Source organism: Peromyscus californicus, unplaced genomic scaffold, assembly GCF_007827085.1.
Source record: "Peromyscus californicus insignis strain IS unplaced genomic scaffold, ASM782708v3 Scaffold_15__1_contigs__length_86483966, whole genome shotgun sequence".
In the NCBI taxonomy this organism is placed as follows: domain Eukaryota; kingdom Metazoa; phylum Chordata; class Mammalia; order Rodentia; family Cricetidae; genus Peromyscus; species Peromyscus californicus.
In genome coordinates, this window is record NW_026294447.1 from 77,558,653 (window position 1) to 77,569,651 (window position 10,999).

Below are 10,999 nucleotides of genomic sequence, written 5' to 3' on the forward strand. Positions count from 1 at the left end.
TTGTACCAATCCATCTGCCTGAACTCAGGGAAGTGCTAAGATGTTTTCAACCATGGGTGGTTAGAAGTTGCTGATGCAGTTTTCTCCTGTAAGGTTACACTGGGAATATCAGCCACTCCAGGGCAGACCTCATGTTCAGGAGTAGTTGACCATCATACAATGGACTCCACAATTTTTTTTTTTTTTTTTTTTTTTTGTGTGTGTGTGTGTGTGTGTGTGTGTACGAATGCAAGTGCTTTTATTTGGTTAAAGTTAGGTGTTTTATTTTTTCTTTTGGGGAGTGGTTTTATTTTGTTTTCTTGGTTCTGGGGAGTTTTATTGTTGCACTGGTGTGGTAGTTTGAACTTAATCTCAGGGAGTGGCACTATTAGGAGGTGTGGCTGTGTTGGAGTAGGTGTGGCCTTCCTGCAGGAAGTGTGTCACCATGGGGGTGGGCTTTGAGGCATCATATATGCTCAAGCCACACCCAGTGACACAGACCACTTCCTGTTGCCTGCAAGATATAGAACTCTCACCTACCTCTCCAGCACCATGTCTGCCTGTACATTGCCATGTCCCACCATGATGATAATGGACTAAACCTCTGAACTGTAAGCCATTCTTAAGTAAATGTTTTCCTTTATAAGAGTTGCTGTGGTCATGGTATCTCTTCATAGCAATAGAAACCCTAACTAAGACAATTGGGTTTTTATAGGGAGGGGGAGAAGATCTGGAAGGACTTTGGGGAAGGGAAGAATATGATCAAAATATATTAAATTTAAAAATTATTTTAAATAATAAAAAACATAATATCACTAATGTTGTTGTTGATGATGATGATAATAATAATAATAGTAATGAAGTTGCTGGTGCAAAAACACAGCTCTTCCCTCAAAAGAGATATGAGATAGCTTTTTCTGGTGGATGCAGTTTCAGAGTTCCCCAAATACTGTTTTCCAAGGTGCTAACAGTTTCATTTCATTTTAGAGTAACAGAACAGAGAAAGTCATAAATTAATGTTGCATGGATTCTAAATGGTCTTATAATGAAAAAACCTGGAGCTAGATATTGGAGTAAATGCTGAAAGATCAGAGAGAAAAAGGAACAAACCACAGCTACTTCTTACCTTGCCAACTCCACAAATCTTCTGATTGTCTCTGAGTCCTCAGCCGAAAGGGGTCCAGCTGGAAAGGGATTCAGCTGAAAAGCCTTTAGATCCTGTCTCCTCATGCCTTATATAGCTTTCTCCGCCCAGCCATATTACTTCCTTCCTAGTTCTGGGATTAAAGGCATGTGTGCTTCCTAAGTACTTGGATTAAAGGTGTTTGCCACCACTGTCTGGCTCTGTTTCTCTCCTAGAATCAATCTCCTGTAGTCCAGGGTAGCTTTGGACTCACAGAGATCCAGATGGATCTCTGCCTGCTGAGTGCTAGGATTAAAGGCGTGTGCCACCACAACCGGTGGCACACGCCTTTAATCCCAGCAGGAGGCTGAGGCAGGCGGATCTCTGTGAGTTCGAGGCCAGCCTGGTCTACAAAGTGAGTTCCAGGAAAGGCGCAAAGCTACACAGAGAAACCCTGTCTCAGAAAAACCAAAAAAAAAAAAAAAAAAAAAAAAAGGTGTGTGCCACCACTGCCTGGCATCTATGTTGAATCTAGTGGCTCCTTCTGTTCTTGGATCTTCAGGTAAATTTTATTACGGTACTACAAAAATATCACGACGAATTAAGGTTCTTTAAAATGACACTAGTGTGGTCTGGGGCAACGGCTCAGTTGGTAAAGTGCTCACATCGTGAAGCGAGGGGCTGAGCTTGAACCCCAGAACACGTGTGAAGAAGCCGGGCATAGCAGTGTACGGACACTCTAATCCTAGACTTAGGAAGGCAGAGACAGGCAGGTCCCTGGGACTTCCGGCTGGCTGGCCTTGGTGACTTCCAGGCCAGTGAGACACTCTGTCTTAAAAAGTTAAAAGACAGATGGCCCTAGAAGAATGAGACCCAAGATTATCTTTTGACCGCTATATGTACACAAACACGTATGCTTACACGCCTGTGCACAAACATGCACACACAGACACACACAGACACACACAGACACAGACACAGACACACACACACACACACACACACACACACACACACACACACACACACAAAACCAGGTGTCAGTGAGGAACTCTGTTACAGGCTGCAGGTGCTGCCTGATGACTTCCTTAACTTTGGGGTAGTTGGAAGCCAGGGATCTATTTGTTCATTGCAGAAGGATTTTACTTTGGTCGTCACAGGCTATGGAGTCAAACAAATGGCTATCATGGGGCCCGAAGAAGGCCGCAGGTAATGTGTCTCCTAACTTGTGGCATCTCAACTCTTCCCAGTCACAGAAATACTTTATTTCAGCCAATCAGCTTTGTAGAGTATTTAACACAGACGTGGATTTTTAAGTGGGAATTTCAACTCCCAGTGACTACATCCTTGTAGTCTGGACAGCATCCTTGTCTGGTGTGACTCATGGTGTTGTTACAGGGGTGGATCTGAGTCTGGAGAGCAGCCACTCAACTTCCCAGGTTCTTATGCCTCGTTGTTTAATTATATTTTTTGAGATTATATCATAATTAAGATGTCCCTTCCCTTTTGTCCATTAGGCCCCTCCATACACCTCTTCCCACTCTCCTTCAAACTCACGGCTTCTTTCTCTCACTAAATGTTATTTCATAGATATATGAATTTGGATATACATCTGTATTACTAAAAATAACTGGTTCAGTCCATAGAATGTTAGTTACTTCTATGTCTGTTTTCAGGGCTGACCACTGGGCACTGGACAGTTTGTGCTTTTCCCTGGGGAAGACCATCTCTTTCCACTCCCAGCATTCCTCAGTTGCCTATGGTTCCTTACATAGGGTTGAGGCCTTGTGGACTTTTTCCATCGAGTTTGGCATGGTCAGTTGGTGTTGTCCTTGTTCAGCTCACATTTGGGCAGTCATGCTGGTGAGACTTAATGAGCGTAGCTTCTGATGTTATAGGAGATACAATCTCACAGTGAACTCCCCAATCCTCTGGCTCTTACAAACTTTCTGCCCCCTCTTCCTTAATGTTCCCCGAGCCTTACGTGTGAGAGTATTGTGTAAGTGTATCCATTAGGACTAGACTCCACAACTCTGCGTGCTGACTGGTTGCAGTTTTCTGTCTATTGCAAAGAGAAGTTTCCTTGATGAGGGGTGAGGACTACACTTATCTGTGGGGATAAGGACAGATGTTTAGATTATTTATTGTCAGGGAGTATGCTGGTTTAGTAAATGAGTGGTTATGATTTCCTCCAATAACTATGATATTACCAGCCCTGAGTAGTTAGTTAGCTGGGTTTCCAGCACCAGGCACAGTATCCCTCTTGAGTACAAGCAAAATGAGACAGATAGGCAGACAGACTCCATCTCAACAGGTTGAGACTACTTTATTGGAATAGCAAGGGGTCCCAAACTTTTAACAGGATGAAGGTTTAATGCATTTACAGATCCCAGGGGACGTGTGTGTGTGTGATGTGTGTGTATACACACACATCACACACACACACACACACACACACACACACACACACACACACGCTTATATAAGGTAGCTACCAGGAAGGTACAGCTGTTCTTTTGTGTTTGGGCTGGGTTATTTTTCATACTGGGGAATTTTCCTTCTGCAGGTGGAGCGGAACAGTCTGGGGCCAAGCAATTTTTCATGGCTAGGGACTGTCGCCCAGTGTAGCCTGACTCAATTCCTCTTGGCCGGAGCTATTACCCAGCACTGAAAGGTCTTAAGTTCAATTAGAGAATTGTTGGTTACCAAGATAAGTGTGCCATTACTGTACCAGGAGGGTTACCATGCCATGCTGATCTGTTGATGTGGCTCCTGGTGTCATAAGGAATTGCACACAGACACATAGGCAGTTATGGGAAAGGGGATAATTAGCTAAAGGAGAATGACAGAGGAACTTAGAGGTATGCCAGACTTTGCCTGTGACCCAACCATAGGCTTTAAGAGGGCAAAAGGGAAGGACAGAGACTATGTGATTTTTTTTTTTTTTTTTTTGTGGGTCACTTATATAGTAAGCCTCTCTCAATTTCCTAAAGTGTATTTTTTTCTAAGCATGCTCCAGCAGTTGAAAGAAGTCCCGGCAGGCTGAGGGCTGCCACATGCTAATATACCAAATATGCTAAGCCCTGGAATCTCTTCCTCCGCCCAGCCCTCTTCTCAGGTCTCAATGATGCTGACCATCTTGCCCATGGAGCGGCTGGCATCTTCTTCCTTAATGGATCCTCTTCCTGCTGTGTGAGTCACGTAAGCTCCCCGCACTAGGTTTTCTGCTTTCTTGTGTCCCACTCTTTTTATGCAGTGGCTTCCTCTTCTTTCATCTGTCTGAAAGGAAACAAAAACATTCGCAACTCTTCCTTCTTGTCTTTTATGGTTTGTCTCTGTGACCAAAGACAGAGAAGACCAAAGAGAACTCACGTGCATGTCTCATACATGTAGGTGAAACCTGGAGCTCTGAAGCTCGAAGGGGTGGTTGAAACTTGGGTTTGAATTTCAACAAAGGAGAAGGAGCTTTGGGGTTGCTGGGGAGGGGAGCCAAGCTAGGGAAGGGAACCAGGAAGAGAACAGACAGTAAGTTTTGCTTTGCACAATTTTTCACATTACTAAGAGTCTCCAGGGATTGAGAGAGGGTTACCCTTAGGAGGAGAGATTTCTTTTATAAATGTAGATTTCCCTTAGGAGTTTTTCTGGTATCTGCTGTTTCTCAAAATCATCAGCTTTAGAGGAAGCTTGTGTCCATTACACACCCCGAGGCTGTCTATCCTGGTCTTCTAGGTCCCCAGTGCCTTTCCGTTCCTTTAATCCCCCTCCTGTGTAGTCTCTCCTCTTCTTGTTTGCCGTGAGGGGGGCTCTGTGGCCTCTCCTAAGGAAATCAGGAGTCAGTCTGTACACCAAACAAACTCCCTGTTTCTGGGAATTTCTGCTTTTTAGAAGCAAAACTGGGTAGCTCTCTTTTACTTCAAAACGTCCAAAGTCACAGCTGGTGACAGAGCCTGCAGGGAGCAGCTGCCTCAGTTCAAAGACTGTATGCTGATCAGCACCCTGGAGAGACCAGAGAAAATAGACCTCAGGGCTCTTAACCCTCCACATGGGGGTGATATTTCCCATTGTCCGTTTAAATTTTGATGAACAGCAGAGAGTGGCCGAACACTTGGCTCGCTGAAGAATGACAGCGCCAGTGTAAAATTGATAGAGAAGGTGCTGTTTTTGTTAACTGAGTTTTAGGACAAAAGCCCTCCCTCTTGGAGTCCCAACGGACTAGGCTTGGCGGCTCATCCCAACTGGCCAATTACATGAGCTGTGAGGAGTAGAGAAAGGAGATTTAAGGTCGATATGAGGGTCCAGTGGGTACCCACTGGGTGTTCCAAGTCCTTGTGTCCCAGAACAAGGGATTAGTGAAAAAAAAAAAATTCAGGACATTTATATCCTGGTGTTTTGGACATTTACATTCCAATATGCCGGCTTGTCCCGGCAAACTTCCCTGTGCATTCTCTATTACCAGCCTCTGTGGGTGAAGGTTTCTAATCTTTCTGCAAATTAGTTGTTTTCATATGCTCTTTCAGCCTAATTTTTCTCTTTACTCTCCTTCCATAAGGTACCACTGATGGGAAGAAGAACCACTAAAGGGGCTAGAGTCCCAAGTCCCTCTGCGAGGTACTGAAGTGAGCTGTAGGTTTAAGTAGAGAAAGAACTGAGGTGGAGTCTGAGATGGGTGCATATTAGGTAACCTTGATCAAAGGGCGGTCTAGCTGATCATTACTTCAGTTCTGGATCTGCAAAGTGGTCTGAGGCAATCGTTATCATGGTCATGGAGTGAGAGGGGGCCATCTGTTCCATAGGTGATTGCTTCTGCTCTGGCATGCAGCCTGGCCCTTGGGGCTCACTGCCCTTATTTGGGGGCAGTGGTCTGCTCTGTGAGGCTTTGCTCTTTCTGGAACTCAAAGTTGCTGGAGGTTTAGAACTGTGACTCTTATTTTTATGTCTTCAGCCTTGAAGGAGGAATGAGATGGTCTAAGCATTACTGGTGTTGAGACTCTTTGAGTGATTAGCATACCTACAGCAGAGTCATGTAGGGGACTCATGGAAAAAGAGACAGATACAAGATGGAGGCAGAGATGCCAGGCTTTGCCCCGGTATGTTTAGTTACATTGTAGGCTCAAGTGAAGGGTCAGTGCATTTCTACAAAAGCCATTTCTAAGTTGTTATGCCTGACAGAGTCTTCTACCACCACAGCCGTGAACAGTCTTGGCCAAAACGAATGAAGAGTAAATGACTCCTCAGTAAGGATAGGAAATCCCAGTCTTGTTGTGGGACATGTAACTATGTAAAGATGTGCTACATTTGTTTCTGCTGTGGAATATTACTTTAACTATGTAAAGGTTAAAGTGTTACATTTGTTTCTGCTACCTTTGTTTAATGGTACAAGGATGTGTTACATTTGTGTAGTGGGTAGCCATTCCAGCTTTGATCTGGAAGTTCCAACCCCCATTGAGACTTCGGCAACTGTCACGCCTACAAGGCGGGGCGAAGGGAGGCGCCGGGGGACCCGAGATCTGGATCGGCAGGCGCTCTCTCTGTTGCGGGACCCTGGACTGGAGAGGTGAACCGAGCAGAGCTCCAGAGAACACCGCTGGACTGTGATACACCTTCCCCAGACTCCGCGACCTTCCTATTCCTTAATTTGTAAGTTACGCCATTAAATAAATCTCCTTTTAACTACGTGGAGTGGCCTTAATAATTTCACCAATACATTTGTTTTTGCTGCATTTGTTTAATTATGAAAAAATGTATTGCTGTTTCACCTTGCCTGCCTAAGGGATCTGATTGGTCTAATAAAAAACTGAACGGCCAATAACCAGGCAGAGAAAGGATAGGTGGGGCTGGCAGACAAAGAGAATAAATAGGAGGAGAAATCTGGGCTCAAAAAAATGAGAGGGAAAAGGAAAGAAGAGAATGGGAAGGAAGAGAGGGTCAGGCCCAGGGCAGAAGCCAGGCAGCCACCAGCCAGACTCATGTCTCCATAGACAGCAGGAAAGTAAGATATACACAAAGAATGAAAGGTAAAAAGCCCTGAGACAAAATGTGGATATAAAGAAACAGATTAAAATGAGAGCTAAGCTAAGGCTGAGCATTCAAAAGTAACAGTAAGTCTTTGTACCATGATTTGGGAGCTGGTTGGTAGCCCCAAAGAAAAAGCCTGGTACACTGTCTGTCAATATAGGCAGAGCCCTGATCCCAGATGAAAAGATTTGGTTCTAGTCTCAGCCTTGGCTCTAATCAGAGCCACATTGTGGGTTTGATTTTCTACCACCTCTCTCTGAACTCAACCATTTTCATTTTCATATTTAGGATGATTATATAATGTCCTAAAGGTTTTTCTTCTCAGCAACTCATACCAACTGTTAACTGAAGTTCCCAGAAAGAAGCTGGGCTTACCCTGAACCTTCTACAAATAACTAAATAGAAAGTCAATGATTGTGGAGAGTTGCAATGTTGTAGGTCTAGAGCCAAATTATATAGGACTGTCTTAGCCTCTTTAGTTATTGCTCATCTCTATGTATGACCTAGCATCCTGGTGACTACTGGGTAAATCCTTTGGAGTATACAAACAGACTTGGTAGTTAAGAACGCCATTGGGTAGCATCTGAGGCCTATAACATGAATTTGTTTGCTTTCCTATGACCTACCTGAGGTACACACCAATTTATTTGAAGAGTGTTTTGATTCACCACATTCTTTTTAATCTTGTTATTATTAAAATGTCATGTAACTGCTAGCATGTTGGAATACAGAATATAGACCAACCTAAATCCCTGTTCCTGAGCTGTGTATTTTATATCGACACCAACAGAACCCAACTGAGGCCCAAGGATAGCCTTTGAAAACTGGCGCTCACAAGATCCATTTGGCGGGACGGGCATTGAGCAGCAGTACTTGAGAGCTGGCCTCATCAAAGGTTCTTATTATTAAGTCGGACTAGAACATCCTTTCTCACAAGTCCTTGGAGTAATGGATTCAAAGAGCTTAAACAACTTCAGAAACAGAGACTTCAAAGGATGAAAGACAGCACTGGGGCTTTGTCTCCTGTCTTTTTATCTACCACCCCCAAATTAAAAGCCAGAAGCTTGACTCGGCTAGCAGACACGCGGCTGAAACAAAGATCACAGACCATCAAGGGTAAATGCCTCCACACTGTAGGCCAGTTGATGGAAAGGTCAAGATTATGGACTTGTTAGAGAAGAGAATGGATGGGAAATATGTCTTTAAATTACAGGGTAAGTGAAGAGTTGGTCTTCTTTGACCCAAGTAGTGTTTCAATTTCTGATAAAACTAGCAGTAACAATGTAACTATGGTGTAAGCTTTATTGAGTGCTGCTGGCTAGTGCAGTACTTCCTGCTTTGTGTATTTGACCTTCACAACCACTCTGTGGAGTGTCTTGTGTTATTTACCCATGTTGTCAAGGTGAGTGCATTAGTGTCACCGTTTGTGTGCCTACCAGCAGGTGGAATCTGTAGCCATGTGGTCGCGGGAGTGTTGTGCTGCTTTGTGGGGTTATTTTGTGCCTTGTCCATCTCCGGAGATGGCACTTTGCATGTTGTATTTTGCTTTGGTGTTTGTAATACATGCCAAGTAGCCACAGCCTCATTCAACACTGCCTTTATCATTTTACTGTAGAAGACCAAATAGGTCACTCCAAATATGCCATTTTGGCCCAAGGATTATTTTGAGCAAAGGCAATCGAGAAGAAACAGATACAAAATCAGCCCTCTACCGTCTCTCATTCACAAGGGTAAAAGCATCCCTCCTCCTCTTTCTACCAGAAAAGCCTGACTATGGGAGACAGCTCTTGATCTTCATCAGCCTCAAGTGGCAGCTGAGGACTGGTCTATGACTGGTCTTCACTTCCTCATCCTTACAGTTTACTGCCTGCTGAGAATCAACATCCTTTCCCTTTGTCTTCTCAAAAATCTTAACTCTAAATCACCCTCTTTGAGAAGTACCCATTCCCTGGGAATCTTTCAAGTATACATGGAATATGAATATTAATAAATTCTGTTTGTTTATCTTGTTACCACGGACCATCAGAGCTAAGAGCTACGAAAGACAGAGATAAATGGCTTTCCCTCCACTGTACTCTATAACCTCTAGTAAGCACTTTTCAACTGTCTTTTCTAGAATCTTGGCTGATAAGCTTTGGGTCTGAAATACCTCTCCCCACTTCCCACCTAAACTCTAATGGGTTGAAGGTGATCTCCAACGTATCCATGTTTAGAGGTGGGGCTTTGGGGAAGTGATTGGGTCATGAGGCTCTGACATAATCAATGATTTTATCCATTGATGAGTTAAAATGGAATGGACTCTTGGGAGGCCGTGGGAACTCTAGAGGTGGGTAGCACCTATTTGGAGAAGTATGTCCCCAGGGAAAACCCTCGTAGGAGACACATCTTGTCCCTGGTTTTTTCTCTCTGTCTTTGCCTCCTGGCTGCAGGGAAGCAGGCACCCTCTCCCACACACACACCTGATGCTGTGATTTCTGCTTTGCCCCAGGTCCAAAGCAAGGAAACCATGTGCCCAAACAGGCCCTTCCTTCTTTCATCTGTTTCTCTTAGGCATCTTGTCATAGCAGTAGAAATGAAGCTAAAGGCACTGGGCTGCATGGAAATGTTCTGGGGTTTGCTCAGGCTCATCTTTCAAGCAGAGAAAGCATGTCAGGGCTTTGGCAGGGACCCTGTCTTCCTGCAACCTTCACTTTAAGGTTTATGAATAACCTTTTATTTTATTTTATTTATTTATTTGTTGTCTTTTGAGACAGAGTTTCTCTGTGTAGCTTTGGAGCCCATCCTGTATCTCACTCTGTAGACCAGGCTGGCCTCAAACTCACAGAGATCCACCTGCCTCTGCCTCCCGAGTGCTGGGATTAAAGACCTTTTTTTAAAAAATTGAATTCAAGTCTCCCCCCTCCTCTTCTGTCTCCAAATTATATCTTCATCTTTATTTCTAATGTAATTAGAATCTGTTCCAGAAAGCTAAATCTGCAAGTGTTTCTGGCTGTTTTAGCAGAAAATTCATTGTATTTTTAAAAACTATAACCCAAATGGGAAACAGCCTGAAGATGGGATTTCATCACAGTTCCCATCCAACCTACATCTCTAATCCCACCGATCTATTTGTCCACTAACACTCTGATTATATCAGGAGGCGCTGGAGCGGGCAGGACCAAACTAGTGTAATTGGCTGGGTGTGACTTGGGTGTGGCTTGCTTGGGTTAGTCCTCCCTGAAAACATTGTGCTTGATTTGTAGATGAAAGAAAAGCATGGTCTTCTCACATTTGTTCTTGGGTTGTGTTTGGACTCCAAGTGTGCAAGTTGATGTGGTGTGTTCTGTAGACCAGGAGTTTCAAACTGGAAAGTCCAGAAGGAACAACTGGGTGATACAACCAGCTGAAGGACACCGGGAATGAGTGAGGGGTGCAGAGGGCAGGCTCCCTCCCAGTTCACTGTCTCTTGACACTGGATGTTCAACAAAACACCTGCTACAATTTTTAAAAGGATCCAGAAATTTACACGAAATTTCTCTAATCTTGAATATCAGTCACTAGTTTCAAAAAGCATTAGCCTCCTCCATCAGATTCTCCCACTGCATGACATTGCCCGAGTCCAAAGTAGTGGAGTCAGCCAAGCACAGACTGAAATCTCCAATGCCAGACACCATAGAAACCTTTCCTCCTTTAACTTATTTTCCTTGGGTCTTTTGTTACGGTCATAGAAAATTAAGACACCAAAGTTGTGTGAAAATGTATTAAGGATTGGCAAGGGTCACTCTTCAAGTAGTTTTCTAGCCATTGAGTTCCTATGCTGTAATCCATGTGTGTTAGAAGCCAGAAGGGAAAGAGTTGAGCTGTGGGCTCAGCAAATTTCCTGCCAAGGAGAACTGGCAGGTT

At 44.0% G+C, this 10,999-nt stretch overlaps 1 long non-coding RNA gene across 1 annotated transcript; it reads left to right on the top strand.

Moving 5' to 3' along the window:
• Positions 1-4,182: 4,182 nt before the first annotated feature.
• Positions 4,183-8,820, top strand: LOC128110571 (uncharacterized). Its single transcript, XR_008218257.1, has 2 exons — positions 4,183-6,739; positions 7,908-8,820. It is a non-coding gene; the product is annotated as an uncharacterized LOC128110571 (long non-coding RNA).
• The last annotated feature ends 2,179 nt before the right edge of the window (positions 8,821-10,999 follow it).